The sequence below is a fragment of the Rhinatrema bivittatum genome, chromosome 7, assembly GCF_901001135.1.
Source record: "Rhinatrema bivittatum chromosome 7, aRhiBiv1.1, whole genome shotgun sequence".
In the NCBI taxonomy this organism is placed as follows: domain Eukaryota; kingdom Metazoa; phylum Chordata; class Amphibia; order Gymnophiona; family Rhinatrematidae; genus Rhinatrema; species Rhinatrema bivittatum.
Genome location: NC_042621.1, coordinates 86,372,741 through 86,389,196, shown reverse-complemented (window position 1 = coordinate 86,389,196; position 16,456 = coordinate 86,372,741).

Genomic DNA, 16,456 nt, shown 5'->3' with positions numbered 1-16,456 from the left:
CTAATTGTGCTCCAGGAAGGATCTCTTCTTTATCACATCACAAAACTATTAAAATAAAAAGCACTTCAGTCTCAGGCCAATAACATTAACTTCCTAGGAGATTTCATCTGGCAATGGACAAAGTGTCAGCTACTGTAAAGTGATTCCTTTTAATATAATTGCCCAAATATTCTTCTAGAAATACACACAACATGATTAACATGCACCTGGTAGAGCAGCAACCTCTAACAAGACATAATTCAATGTATTTACTAAAGGCATTATTCTAGTACAAATTAAGGTTCTTAATTTATTTCCAATTGATAGTCTGCCTTTCCCTAGGAAAGGCATAAGACATCAACTAATATACTATTTACACAATGTACACATCTTTATAGGGCATTAGTAACAGGCAGAATGGAATAGAGGCCAGCACACAGGCTGCATCTCTGCTCCAGACTTGGATCTTCTTACTACACCCAGTGAAGTGTGACAGCTCAAAACTCAAGTGTAGGGAATAGGAAGGGTTTTACCATGGGGAAAAAATGTCAGAAGATGCTATTAGCATAGGAGGTAGATGGTTTGATCATAGACATTGCCTTGTTTACAGATGAGACTTCAAGTAGTAAACCATTTTTCAAAGTATTGCTTTTTTTCAGAGAATACTCTTCTAATTCTGTTTAAGCACCTCAATGTAATTTTTAAAAGGTATTTGAAAAGCTCTTCTTGAGAGACCCATCAGGAAATTTAAAAAGATTCATGGGATAGGGAGGCAGTGTCCTATTGTGGATTGGTAACTGGCTATAGGACAGGCAACGGTGAGTAGGATTGAATGGTCATTTCTGTCAGTGGGGAAGGGCAAATAGTGGTGTGCCCCAGGGACCTGTAAGGGGATCTGTGCTTTTTAATATAAATGACCTGGAAAAGGAAGTGAGATCAAATTTGCAGATGACACAAAATTACTCCAAGTAGTTAAATCACACATCGATTGTGCAGAATTGCAAGAGGACCTTCCAAAACTGGGGGATTGGGCATCCAATTGGCAGATGAAATTTATTGTGGGCAAGTGCAAAGTGATGTATATAGGGAAGAATAATCCAAACTATAGTTATACAATGCTGGTTCCATATTAAGCATTACCACCCAAGAAGAGGTTCTTGGAGTCACTGTGGGTTTGTTCTTTGAAATCCTCAGCTCTGTGCAGCAGCAGTCAAGAAAGCAAATAGAATGTTAAGTGTTATAAGGAAAGGAATGGAGAATAAAACAGAATATCATAATGCCTCTTTATCATTCCATGGTGTTACTGCATTTTGAGTACTGTGTGCATTTCTGGTCACTGCATCTCAAAAAAGATAAAGCAGAGCTAGAAAAGGTAAACAGAAGAGTGAACAAAATGATAAAAGGGGATGGAACAATTTCCCTATGAGGAAAGGCTAAAGAGGTTAGGACTCTTCAGCTTGGAGGAGAGATGGCTGAGAGGGGATATGATAGAGGTCTATAAAATGAGTGGAGTGGGTAAATAGGGAATGGTTATTTACCCTTTCCAATATGAATAGGGGACATTCCATGATGCTAATAGGTAGCATTTTAAAACAAATTGGAGAAAGTATTTTTTTCACTCTATGCACAATTCAACTGTGGGATTTGTTGCCAGAGGATGCAGTGAAAGCAGTTAGTCTAACTGGGTTTAAAAAGAGTTCAGACATTTAGACTTGGGAAATCCACTGCTTATCCCTGGTTTTGAGCAAGAAGGATTGGATCTGGGACTATACGGTACTTGTAACCCGGATTGGCCACTGTCAAAAACCGGATGCTGGGCTTGATGAGCCTTGGCTCTGACCCAGTATGGCAATTCTTATGTTCTTAATTTTCCTTCTATATGAGGAGCATTAGCAGAGAAATAGCGTAAGGCTAGAAGAATGGAAAGGCCTCCTAGAGGCAGCTAAGTATCTCAAGGGGGATAGCATATTAAACATGTCTAAACTTAAAATATCCCTGAGATAGGAGGATGCTGCTGAAATGTTCATTTGCATAAAGTATTTGAAAGGACAAAATCAGGGGTCTTTCTTTTCTTGTTGCCATCAATTGGGTTTCCATCTGTTTAAAAAAACTGAGATCCTGATTGCTGGAGAATAAATTATTGAATTTGGAAAGAAGTTCTTGGTGCTATGTCTGTCTGATGAGATTCCCAGTCAGGTGCTTGTAGACAACATTGTTATCCCCATTGTTTCCAAAGCTTGTAATTTGGAGGTTATTTTGGATTCCAAATTGACTATGAAGCCTCAAATTGCTAGTGGTTAAAGGAGCATTTTATAAAATACAACTTTTAGGCAGACTGCTCCTTTTTTGAATAAGGATGATTTAAAAACAGGATGCACTCTGGTTATCTCTTCATTTGACCACTGCAGCTCACTTTGCCTGGGATTACCTTGCATGCAGCCTTTAATGCAGCATTGAAGCTTTATCAGAATACCAGGAGTTTGCGGTCCAAAGCCCAAAACTTGCTTTGTGTTCCCTCATTTAAGGAAATCAGGTTAGATGAATTTAGAGAACGCTTGTTTTATGTGCAAGGCCCAATAATTTGGTATTCTCTTCCTGGTATGGTGAAGCTAGAGCCCTCACTATTGAGATTCAAATCATTTTTTTATGAAGAAGCCTTCCCTACTGGGATGTGTTCATTTTTAGTTTTATTAATAATCATTACATCCCAATAAGAAATACTTATTCTTTTCTTGGAATAGCTAGATTTGTTATTACTTGTTCTACATGTATTGGCTTTTTCGATTTGTTTTGACGTAAGGCTGGGGTCGATGACTGATAATGATCAGCATGAAGGGCTTTGGCATCATGGGAATGTGATGGCATTTATATACATATTTTTAAATGATTTAATGTTGGGCTCAGTAAGTTTTGTAGATGATTATTAGGAAGGCTACTGATCATTTTATTTTTATATGAACATAAGAAATTGCCATGCTGGGTCAGACCAAGGGTACATCAAGCCCAGCATCCTGTTTCCAACAGAGGCCAAACCAGGCCACAAGAACCTGGCAATTACCCAAACACCATGAAGATCCCAGGCTACTGATACAATTAATAGCAGTGGCTATTCCCTAAGGGGCAGATTTTAAAACCTGCATGCGGGTGCAGATTTGTTCGCACAACCCGGCGCGAACAAATCTATGCCCGATTTTATAACATGAGCGTGCAACCGCGTGCATGTTATAAAATCCAGGGTCGGTGTGCGCAAAGGAGTGCACAATTATGCGCGCGTAACCCTTTGAAAATCTGCCCCTCAGTAAACTTGATTAATAGCAGTTAATGGACTTCTCCAAGAACTTATCCAAACCTTTTTTGAATCCAGCTACACTAACTGTACTAACCACATCCTCTGGCAACAAATTCCAGAGCTTTATTGTGCGTTGAGTGAAAAAGAATTTTCTCCGATTGGTCTTAAATGTGCTACTTGCTAACTTCATGGAATGCCCCCTAGTCCTTCTATTATCCGAAAGTGTAAATAACCGATTCACATCTACTCGTTCAAGACCTCTCATGATCTTAAAGACCTCTATCATATCCCCACTCAGCTGTCTTCTCCAAGCTGAACAGCCCTAACCTCTTCAGCCTTTCCTCATAGTGGAGCTGTTCCATCCCCTTTATCTTTGGTTGTCCTGTACCTTCTCCATCGCAACTATATCTTTTTTGAGATGCGGCGCCAGAATTGTACACAGTATTCAAGGTGCGGTCTCACCATGGAGCAATACAGAGGCATTATGACATTTTCTGTTTTATTAACCATTCCCTTCCTAATAATTCCTAACATTCTGTTTGCTTTTTTTGACTGCTGCAGCACACTGAGCCACCGATTTTAAAGTATTATCCACAATGATGCCTAGATCTTTTTCCTGGGTGGTAGCTCCTAATATGGAACCTAACATTGTGTAACTACAGCAAGGGTTATTTTTCCCTATGTGCAACACCTTGCACTTGTCCACATTAAATTTCATCTGCCATTTGGATGCCCAATCTTCCAGTCTTGCAATGTCCTCCTGTAATGTATTACAATCTGCTTGTGATTTAACTACTCTGAATAATTTTGTATCGTCTGCAAATTTGACAACCTCACTCGTCGTATTCCTTTCCAGATCATTTATTTATATATTGAAAAGCACCGGTCCAAGTACAGATCCCTGAGGCACTCCACTGTTTATACTTTTCCACTGAGAAAATTGACCATTTAATCCTATTCTCTATTTCCTGTCTTTTAACCAGTTTGTAATCCACGAAAGGACATCGCCTCCTATCCCATGACTTTTAGTTTTCGTAGAAGCCTCTCATGAGGGACTTTGTCAAACGCCTTCTGAAAATCCAAATACACTACATCTAACAATTCACCTTTATCCACATGTTTATTAATCCCTTCAAAAAAATGAAGCAGATTTGTTAGGCAAGACTTCTCTTGGGTAAATTCATGTTGACTGTGTTCTATTAAATCATGTCTTTCTATATGCTCTACGATTTTGATCTTTAAAATAGTTTCCACTATTTTTCCCGGCACTGAAGTCAGGCTCATTGGTCTATAGTTACCGGATCACCCCTGGAGCCCTTTTTAAATATTGGGGTTACACTGGCCACACTCCAGGTACAATGAATGATTTTAATGATAGGTTACAAATTTTAACTAATAGATCAGAAATGTCATTTTTGAGTTCCTTTAGTACCCTAGGATGCATACCATCCGGTCCAGGTGATTTGCTACTCTTTAGTTTGTCAATCTGGCCTACTACATCTTCCCGGTTCACTGTGATTTTTATGTATGTTGGACTATAAACTGCCAAGAAATGGTGCTTGGTGGTCTAGAAATGTTTAAATAAATAAAGATCACTTTTCTAGAGTTTGGCCAGCTGCTGTCAGGTTGATTAGTAACATTCCTTCATTTCTACAAAGGCCAATCTAAAGATCACAACGCTTTCACTCGGGAAGTGATACAGCATCTTATACTAAAGCACTACACAAATGAAAAGTCCTTAGGAAATTCTTAAATTTTATTCTCGTTGCCCTCCCAGTGTACCCTATGCATTCCACTAATAAGGATCCTACCATCGGGCTAATCTTCCATGGCCAGTAGTTGATGTTCCACCTTCAGGCAGCAAAACACTGCACGGAGCGGCAGTAGCCACTGAGGCATTCACGGAGCGGGATGCCAGTGGCCAGTGGTTGGTGTTCCACCTTCACGGAGCGGAAGGATGGAGGGCTGCCATCTCAAAAAACAAAAAAAAAACCAAACAAGCAAACAAAACAGGGGTGGGTAAGGGGCAGGGGTGTGGCCTGCTGGTTGCGGCGATTGCTACCCCTGATTGAGCTGGATGTTCACTAGGATGGCGCTGCTCTCTGCATTGGTGGAGGGGTGGAAGGGAATTGGGGCCGGAGGGTGCTGGAAGCCAATAGAGACGGGTGGGAGGGAGAAAAAGGGGGAAAAAAATGGATAAGCTGCGTAGCTTGCTGGGCAGACTGGATGGGCCGTTGGTCTTCTTCTGCCGTCACTTCTATGTTTCTATGTTTCTATGATGCCTATGAGAAAAGAGCAAATATTAATTCTGTAAAACAAAAAAGGAGTTTTATAAGCAATGGGGTAGCAAACTAATTGAACGTGATGCGGTAAGCAAGAGAAAACCAAGTTTGCCCTAAGTCCTGCCCAGTTCAGTGACACCACTCCCTTACCACACTGCCATGTTCTTTAATTGCTGTAGTGCCTTGTGCTTCCATCATTCACATGCTACTCTGGACCTTCCCCTTTTGACCTTTGCCCCTCTGCTTTAGCCAAATGTACCCCCCCCCCAAATATGCCAACTTTGAAATCACCCATAGTGGAAGCAAAGCCAGGCCCTCTAGTCCTCTTGCAAAGCACCTATAGCCCACAGGGAAGAGAATGAGATGAGGAAAAGGATCTGATACTCAGTAAGACATCCCGCCTGCAAAGCTGCTCCTGTGCAGGGACATGGCTGCAGGTGTGGAGCCCTAGGTGGACAGCTGGTTCACAAAGTGCTTCTGTAGGCCCGAGATGTTTAGACTGGCATCATCAGAGGTCTTGTTCCTCTTCCAAACTCTTGCCATTGATCTGTCTGATCCTCCCTCTGAAACTGCACTAACCTCAAGAGGATCATCCACCTTTCGGTGTGGCTCTTTTGATCATTTTTCTTGGCTGTGTTCCCTTTGAAGAATAAAGCCCTGTGAGAATGTATGAGATCTCTGAAAAGTGTGTTAAGGAGCCCCCCGCCCTGCTTTAAATTGAAGGCTGAAGCTTCCCGTGGGGACCCAGCTGCTGCCTGCCATTTGAGAAGGATTTTTGCTAATGATGTCAAAATGAAGCCAGAGCAAGCCCTTTTCTCAGGCTCACAATGTTAATTAAAATGTTTCCAGGCTGTGACTGGTAAGCAGGAAGCCACCTCTCCTACTTCTGTCTCCAGTACAGACTGAGTGCTGGTCTGCTTCTATTTCTTTCCGATGTCGGGAGTGGAAAGGCACCTGCAGGCGGACAGCCGAGGAGGAATGACACTACCAGAGCTTGGGACACAAGCCTAAGGTTTTTTTCTTTTTTTTCTTTTTACTGTTCCATGAATATTGCTGCTCATGGCACTAGGTAGTGTAATAGAAATGCAAGCCCTCGTTAATCTAGCAGTCAAGCTGCTGCTGGGTAAACTATTTAAAAAAAACAAAAAAAACCCCAAAAAACCCTCAGCCCTGAGCAGAAGGGACAGCCATTCTTTGCAGGGGCAGAGAGAGAAGGACTGTCTGTTTTCTTTATTTTCCTTCCTGCAATGTCTCCTGAACAGAAGCAGGTTGCAACACCGATTCATATGCATGGGCTCTTGATCACCAAATTAAAGAACCAAGACTCCACAAGCTCAGGAGGATCCCATGGCTAAAAGGCAGGTGCTGTTCCTGAAACCTTCTCTCCTATAGCCACAAAGCAATTATTGCTCAGCACTTAGTAAGGGTTATGTTACTGTGGCCTATTTATCAGCTGCCCCCTGCGATGTGAGCTGGCACAGCCATGAAGAAGGGGGTGTGATCCTAAAGGCACTTTGGCTATTCACAAATAAATAGGTGGTTCTTGAATGTCTACGCCTAGTACCCAGAGCCAGCTAGTACCAGAGCTGGGTTAACCATTAGACAGACTAGGCTAGGCCTGGGTGCTAGGTCCTGACAGCCATACATACTTGAAACCATCAATGCTTTTAATCAGTTTGTCTTCACATCTCTTCGTAAATAAACTGCCACACTCCAAGTACTGCTTTTCAGAAAGACTTTATTTTTATTTTTAGATTTTATGTTTTTAGTAGTTATTCTCACACCTTTGCAAGACATGAGCTTTCAGCTTTGTTCCCAAGATTTAGCTTGTAGTACATGGAACAGGAAGGGAGGAGATAATGTTGGGGCAGATTGTGAAGAAAAGCTACCTTGCTTCCTAATCCAGCCTCTTCCTCTTCTAGGCAAGCTGCATACACCTTCTAATGCTATATAAATACATAGTAGCATAGTAATGATGGCAGAAAAGGACCAAATGGTCCATCCAGTCTGCCAAGCAAGCTTCTTATGGTAGTATCTAGTATTGATGTTCTAAGGCCTGGTGTAATATTTAAGAACATAAGAAGTTTCCATATTGGTTCAGATGTCAAGCCCAGCATCCTGTTTCCAACAGTGGCCAATCCAGGTTACAAGTACCTGGCAAGTATCCAAACAATAAGTAGATCCCTTGCTACTAGTAATAGCAGTGCTTATTCCCTAAGTCAACTTGATTAATATCAATTAATGGACTTCTCCAGGTACTTATCCAGGTACTCTTTTAAACCCAGCTACACTAACTGCCCTAACCACATCCTCTGGCAACAAATTCCAAAGCGTTAGTGTGCTTTAAGTGAAAAAGAATGTTCTACGATTTTGTTTTAAATGTGCCCCCAGACCTTCTATTATCTGGAAGTGTAAATAACCGATTCACATCTACTCGTTCTAGACCTCTCATGATTTTAAACACCTCTATCATATCCCCCCTCAGCCGTCTCTTCTCCAAGCTGAACAGCCCTAATCTCTTCAGCCTTTCCTCATAGGGGAGCTGTTCCATCCCCTTTATCATTTTGGTCGCCCTTCTCTGAACCCTCTCCATTGCAATTATATCTTTTTTGAGATGCGGCGACCAGAATTGTACACAGTATTCAAGGTGCGGTCTCACCATGGAGCGATACAGAGGCATTATGACATTTTCCATTTTATTCATCATTCCCTTCCTAATAATTCCTAACATTGTTTGATTTTTTGACCACCGCAGCACACTGAGTTGATTTCAATGCATTATCTATTATGATGCCTAGATCTTTTTCCTGGGTAGTAACACCTAACATGAAACCTTACATTGTGTAACTACAGCATGGGTTATTTTTCCCTATATGCATCACCTTGCACTTGTCCACATCATATTTCGCCTGCCATTTGGATGCCCAGTCTTCTAGTCTCGCAAAGTCCTCCTGCAGTTTATCATAATCCACATGTGATTTAACTACTTTGAATAATTTTGTATCATCTGCACACTCCACTCGTTGTATCCCTTTCCAGATCATTTATAAATATATTGAAAAGCACCGGTCCAAGAACAAATCCCTGAGGCACTCCACTGTTTACCTTTTTCCACTGAAAAAATTGACCATTTAATCCAACTTTTAACCAGTTTGTAAGCCATGAAAGGACATTGCCTCCTATCCCATGACTTTTTAGTTTTCTTAGAAGCCTCTCATGAGGGACTTTGTTAAACACCTTCTGAAAATCCAAATACACTGTATCTACCGGTTCACCTTTATCCACATGTTTATTGACCCCTTCAAAAAAAAAAAGAAACATATTTATGAGGCAAGACTAACGTTGGGTAAATCCATGCTGGCTGTGTTCCATTAAGAAGAAAATAGCAAAGAGCCGAAATAGTCCTATAATGTAATCAACACAAACAACAAAAGGACTTCGTTTTAACTTTCCAAAAAGTGCACGCTAGCAAAATTAATGTTGAATTTTTAAGAGGAAACCGCATCAGCAAGCCTGGCACCGACAATGCATGTAGCAAAGTCGTTCGGTCTTATCCTCATATGCGGCAAAGTTCACAAAGTCACCTTACGATGCTTTCCAGACTTTAAATAGCTAATTCAAAATATTTCATCTGTACCCATTGTAAATTGCAAATGTCCAAGACCCGACAGCGGCCGGTGTTTCGCAATCTGTTTGATTGCTTCTTCAGGAGTCAAACTTTTAATTATTTTCTTAAAGACACCCGGTCTTGACAAAATTGAATTTTGAAAGTTAAGACGAAGTCCTTTTGTTGTTTGTGTGTTCCATTAAAACATGTTTTTCTATATACTCTGTGATTTTGATCTTTAGAATAGTTTCCACTATTTTTCCTGGCACTAAAGTCAGGCTTACCGGTCTGTATTTTCCCAGATCACCCCTGGAGCCCTTTTTAAATATTGGGGTTACATTGGCCACCCTCCAGGCTTCAGGTACAATGGATGATTTTAATGAAAGTTTACAAATTTTTACTAATAGATCTGGAATTTCATTTTTTAGTTCCATCAGAACCCTGTGGTGCATACCATCTGGTCCAGATGATTTGCTTCTCTTCAGTTTATCAATCTGGCCTACTACATCTTCCAGGTTCACCATGATTTGGTTCAGTTCATCTGATTCATTTCCAGAACTGGTATCTCCCCAACATCCTCATTAGTAAACCCAGAAGCAAAGAATTAATTTAGTCTTTCTGCAATGGCCTTATCTTCCCTAAGAGCCCCATTAACCCCTCGGGCATCTAACGGTCATACATAGCATTGTTGCTGTTTGGGTTCTGGGAATTAGTGCCATTTTGGTATGACAGGTTTGCTATATTGGTTCTGAGTGACTGTTGCAAGGGTTTGTATTATTTCACAAAGTGCCTAGTAAAAGTGTGTCGCTGTTACTGAGATGAAGACAGAATTCAAATTTGTTTTGTTTGGTGAGTAGTAATGGGAAACATCTGAGTTTAGCCCAGTCAGCTGTTTCAAAGATTACCTGCAGCCAATGTGGGATGGATTTCTTTTCATTTAGAAATGCATTTTTTAATTTATTTTTTTTATTTACAGTCTGCTCCCAAATATCACAGATGACATCAACACTTTGACATGTTTCTGAAATATTATGCTAACATTAAATATGAAAAAGTTTAGCATTTAAAAGTATTATGTTCAATTTTGTGTTTCTACAGGATTATTCTAGGTGGGGGTTGTGGGGGATCATCATGAATCTTGAATTTAAGAATGAAAATCTCAAAGAGGGGGAGAGTGAAAAGTTTTAAGATTTACCTAGGGTGCCTTATACCCTTGCAGCAGCCTTGGCCAGTTCCTGTCCTGGACTCTGCATGAAAGTTTGTGGAGCAGATGTGTCGTAGCTGAGCTGGCCGATTTGAAGGTACCCCCTAGGTGGGGGGGGGTGATGCTCAGAAGCAGGCAGGTCAGGTATGAGGCCTTCTGCAGGGGTCGGGAGCAGGCAGGTCAGGTGTGAGGCCTTCTGCAGGGGTCGGGAGCAGGCAGGTCAGGTGTGAGGCCTTCTGCAGGGGTCGGGAGCAGGCAGGACAGGTGTGAGGCCTTCTGCAGGGGTCGGGAGCAGGCAGGACAGGGGTGAGGCCTTCTGCAGGGGTCGGGAGCAGGCAGGTCAGGTGTGAGGCCTTCTACAGGGGTCGGGAGCAGGCAGGACAGGGGTGAGGCCTTCTGCAGGGGTCGGGAGCAGGCAGGACAGGGGTGAGGCCTTCTGCAGGGGTCGGGAGCAGGCAGGTCAGGTGTGAGGCCTTCTACAGGGGTCGGGAGCAGGCAGGACAGGGGTGAGGCCTTCTGCAGGGGTCGGGAGCAGGCAGGTCAGGTGTGAGGCCTTCTGCAGGGGTCGGGAGCAGGCAGGACAGGTGTGAGGCCTTCTGCAGGGGTCGGGAGCAGGCAGGTCAGGTGTGAGGCCTTCTGCAGGGGTCGGGAGCAGGCAGGACAGGGGTGAGGCCTTCTGCAGGGGTCGGGAGCAGGCAGGACAGGTGTGAGGCCTTCTGCAGGGGTCGGGAGCAGGCAGGACAGGGGTGAGGCCTTCTGCAGGGGTCGGGAGCAGGCAGGACAGGGGTGAGGCCTTCTGCACGGGTCGGGAGCAGGCAGGACAGGTGTGAGGCCTTCTGCACGGGTCGGGAGCAGGCAGGACAGGTGTGAGGCCTTCTGCAGGGGTCGGGAGCAGGCAGGACAGGGGTAGGTCTTCTGCCTGACCAGCCCCCTTCCCTTTGCCTTGGGCCCTCTGGTGCTGATGGCTTGCAGGTCTTATGGAGGGCGGTGTTCAGGATCAGGGGCAAGGAACCCACTGAACTCAGCAGGCAGCAAGAAGCCAGGGACAGGAATGTGCCCTGGCCACACTGAACACAAACAGTGGTAAGCACTGATAAAGACAGGGAATGACATGTAAACGCAAGGCAGGGTAAGTCCAGAGACCAAACAAGGAACTAGAGAAGGCATGGAACAAGGGAAAACACAAGGACAAAGGGGCTACTGGGAGACCCCACACAGGGCAGGAGCAAAGCTAGGAGGATGCAGGCAAGAAAGGTCACTGGTAGGCCTATTACAGGATAGAGCAACTCTAGGAACACACAGGCAAGAAAGGCCACTGGGAAGTCAAAACAGAGCAGTCAAGGCATACAAGAAAAGGAAAGGCCAAAACAGGGACACTAGGCAAGGAATACAAGGACAAGGGGGGTGTCACATGCAGTGAAGAGGCTCCATGCTGAGCAGGAGTACTGTGAGAGGATTTTGTAGGGTTGGGCTTGCTGCATCATGCTGCCTTCAAGGCAGAGGCTAGAATGGGTCCGAGTGTGGCCCAGTGAGGGCCTCTGCTGGCATGGGGACCGCCTAGCAGCCAGTATCATTACAAGATGCCTCCTTCAGGTGTTCTTCCTCTGCCTCCATCTCTTGCACTATGGTATTAATGGCTTTCACAAGTGCATGAGGGGTGTCTTCTAATATGAATTGATTGGGCCTGTTCTAATGTGTCTAATCCTCTTTAAATATAAGCTGTTTGGGTCAGGGAACTACTCTAAGGGGCTCTCTCTAAGACTGAGCTCAGCCAGGGAGCAGGTTTGTCAGTAGGGTGGGCCCCCTCACTCCAGCTCAAACAAACAGGCTGATCCTGTCCTGGTTTGCCCCAGTGCATGCAGGGAGTCGCAGTTCTGAGATTTGTTTCATTTCCACGCTACAGGGCAAAACCAGAACTGGCCGAGCAGTCGGCACAGGGGTGAGGTGGCAAACTTGTGTTGCAGTGTTTTGAGTCCTGCAAAGTTCCTGCTGCTACTGGAACACGATCTTCCCACAAACTCCCTGCTGTTCTACGGAAAATGTTGGCTTAGCATCGCCACTGAATCCAAGTGGAAATGCTTCTTGTGAATCTTACAAACTCACAGCTGCCTGCAGAACCCCCAAGGTTACCCATGTGACCCAGTGCTTCGATGTCTGGCTGAAAAGAAACCACAGCTTCAGAATCGCACAGTGTTCTGGGTTATGTTTGACAAGTACGGTACATGACAGCCATAGCGCACGACACTCCTGGCTTTGCCTTTTTTAAAGGCACACACAAGGCAGGTAAGTCTGGATGGGAGAAAAGTCTCCGCTTCTTCCTTCCCTTTCCTGGACATTTCATGCTCTTATGTAGTTCTCCTATGAAGATTTTCTGATGTTTTCCCCATTTGTACAAAACAGCTGGGACTGAACTGGGCAGAGACCAGGTATCAGACAAGCAGTGTGCTTGGTCGTGGGCCCATTTTGGTTCATTCTTGAAAGATCTCTGGCCCTCCTCAGTGCAAGGAGTTCTGTTAGAAATTCTTTGCTGGAACCCCCTACATGTGATGAGTCCAGGTGGGTCTTAAGCCTCCTTCCTGGGGTTTTAGTTCTTACTTGGGGGGGGGGGGGGGGTGTCAAGTGGTTCTGGTGGCCTCAGCCTGTTTCTGATGGCACCCGTAACTTGGTTAATAAGGTCCTCTGTATCTCATCTTCTCTTTGTGAATGGATTCTTGCCGGAGCTCCTTTATCTGTACTGAGTTTTGGTGAATCTCATCTTCTTCGCAGGCATAGCCTAGGCTGCAGGAAGAAAGGGGAGAAGTGCACTTCTCTATGTGATATTAAGTTGCCTTTATTACACAAATACAATAAAGAACAGACAGAGAACCTGAATCATAATGTTTTACAGTGTTCACAGATCAAACATACAGTACATACAGAGAGAGCAGAAAAGAGCATGCCACAAATCCTCTCGGGAATGGCCACAGCGCGCCCCTCCCAAACTTCCTTATCCCTCCCACCTTCTCCAACGAGGAGTTCATTTCTTAGTTTCCCCCTCCCCCTGTTCGAGCAGTGCACGGCTGTATGCATTCGTGCAGCATCTTCCGCCGTTCTTGGAGCGCCCTCTCGCTGCCTGGCGGGTGGCAGCTTTCATCAGACTCCCAGTGGCACTCTGTGTTCGTGGCATTACGCAGACCATCCGCAGAGCCCCCTCGGAGATAAGAGGTCAGGGCAGGGAGCAAGCGATCACCCCTGACTGTAATTTAGCCCAGAGCGTGCACTGTGCAGGATCCAGAATCCTGGTTTGGCATTGCTCACTGCAAGGGTTATCTCGCCACCAGTTTCAGCTCCAAGACATGTGGAAGGCTTAAAAAGATTAAGTGCTTTTGGGTTCCTTAAAGATAACCAGGTTGAGACAACTGTGTAGTTTGCACAGCTGGGAAGAAGAGACAGCACATGCGAAAAGATCTAAAGGGGCTTCCGGAAAGCCTAAGCTCATCTTCTTGCTGTTTTTTTCTCGTGTATATTTTATTTCAGATTGGTTCTTCCTGTCCCCATGACCAGCCAGGAACACAAGCAGTAGGGGAAGAGGGTATGCCCGCAGCTTCTCCCTCTGCAAGGATCAGAGTCCCTGTGCAAGGCCTTGACAAATATTCCATGTCTCCTGGGAAAAAAAAAATCTCCATATAATAAAAATAAATTAAATAAATAATAATACAAAAATATAGAGTCAACAAGAGGCACAGAAACGTGACACCAACATGGGTAAGAGATGGGGGATATGATGCTTTGGGACAGGAGCATGTGTCATGGCAGAAGATAGAGAAATGTCTATTAAAGCTTCACTAAACACACCTTGCACTGGAGGAAGTTCTCAGTAGGACAAGAAAGAGATTTGTTCATTTTTTTTTTTTACCAAAATCAAGACAAGACTCCATGCAAGAAAAGAAACATAGTTGGGACACACAGTTGGCTTCAGAAACAGATTCTGAAGGCCATAATCATGTAACATCTTGCAGACAACCCGGAAGAAACGAGCAGTGAGCGATTGGTTCGCTGCAAGGGATCGTAGTAGAGTGGCAGCAGGCTGGGATGGCCAAAATATCATGGGTTTTGGTTTCATTGCGATTCGGTTACTGGTTTTTCTTTTTTTTAAGTCTGCATGGAAGCTGTTTCATTTAATTATAAGGAAAATTTGGATGGAGGCACCCTCAGGTAAGGAGAGCAGCAAGAACCTTGTATGAGCTAGCATGACTTTTGCCAGCCATTACTGCCCCCGTGCTCTCCTTCCTCTCAGCCCCAACACATAAAAAAAAACAACAACTGAGAAAATTGAAGAGATCTCTAATCTTCCAAATCCTTCAACCAACTGGAAATGCACTGAAGTAAAATGGAACTGTGGAATAGTCCTTGCATGCCGCTGTGAAATAAGACAGAGAACATCTCTTTGGTATGACTTTCTATTCTTGGAAAGCTATAGAGAAGAATTAGAGATGACCTTGGGTACCGACTGTCACAGAAATTTGACATTAACACCCATAAGAAGCACCGTCCTTTTCTGGCACCAGCTCTGACGCTGTGTCCTGGTATAATAATTAGCAGCCCAGATGTATTTCCAAAACTGGAAGGAGTTTCTGCCTGCAGGCACAGTCCAGGCTTAATGAGAGAGGCGTTCAGTTTTCATTTTATTTTTCCTGGAAGTTTAAATGTTAAAACAAAAAAAATATCAGTGGAAAAATGACTTGGTTATAACACCAGGTGAAAAATCAGAGGAAAAGTAATTTTTCATTGATTTTTTTTTTCTTGTTATAACCTTGGAATTACCAGGAAAAATAAAATAAAAACTGAAAAGGAAGGACCTTTGAGATAGAGGAGGGAGGATGCTGGAGAATGGGGAAAGAAGAAAGGGGAGCGGGGGGGGGGGGGGGGTGTGGGAGTGGAAATGTGAGAATAGGAAGGGAATAGAGGTGGAGGGAGGGGTAAATAGAGGAGGAAAGGTCGGTAGAGCAAGGAGGAAAGGGAAGAAATGGAGAGGTTAGAAGGAGCGGTTCAGTAAATCTGGGTGATGCTAAAGCAGCTTCTCAAACTTCCCACAATCACAAACGCTACTGTGATTCAGAGTCTCACCCCTGAGCCAGTCACTAAGTGCTGAACCAGCGGGGTCAATCTCCTAGCCTCGCACTTTAATGCTGCATCATAAGGGTCATTCCCCCACCCCCACCCCCCCGCAGAGCTACATCCGGGGGGGGGGGGGGGGTCACTGTAACACTGTACCAAGGGAGACATTTTCCCAGAATCAATCGCCATAATGTAGTGCTCTGCAGCCTTAAGGTGCTAGAGCCAACATCAGATCTCAGGAGGAATGTAAATGATGGCCATCCATGTGCATCACCTGCTCAGAGTGCTTATTTGTTTCCCATCCAAAAAAATAACATTAGCTTCAGTTAATAGAAAGTCATCTTATACCAGACTCTGACATTGTTCTCCAAAGCAGTGTTCTCCCAACAAGAGCGCCGGGAGTCTTCGGAGCAGTGTTTCCCGACCTTTTGACACCCAAGGCACACCTACATTAACAAGAATGTCACGTGGCATGCCAGGCTCCATGCAGCAGGCAGTGCGACACGGAGAGGACGCGTTTGACCACAAAAAGAGCTAGGGAAGCACTGAAAGCCCCACCGGTCTCCCTTCCAAATTTTAAACAAAAGGAAGGCACGCGTGAGCCCGTCGCGGCAGCTCGCTCTATATCCAAAGGAGAAGCTGGCGCGGTGCGAGCAGATGGCTCAGTTATTTTGGCTGCCAAAGCTCCTACACTGCTGCTGCTCCCGGCACACGGCCCTATCCACTGCTGGGTGCTGGGGATAAGGCAGAGAAGACGAGGAAGGTGCTGTAGGTAATATCTGTGCTGCAGGAAGTGGAGCCCATTACCAGCCACACTCCAGGACTCATGTTGTAGCTAGGAAGAGGTGACATTCATGACTACAGGCGTTCTCGGAGAGGAGCTGCCACTGGTGACTCGAGGTGCTGGCCTGGATCTGAGCATCGGGCAGTGGTGACTCTTCTGATCAGGTCCGAGGGCAGGGCCCTTTGCCGTGGCATTCTGGTTGAGAAACACTGCT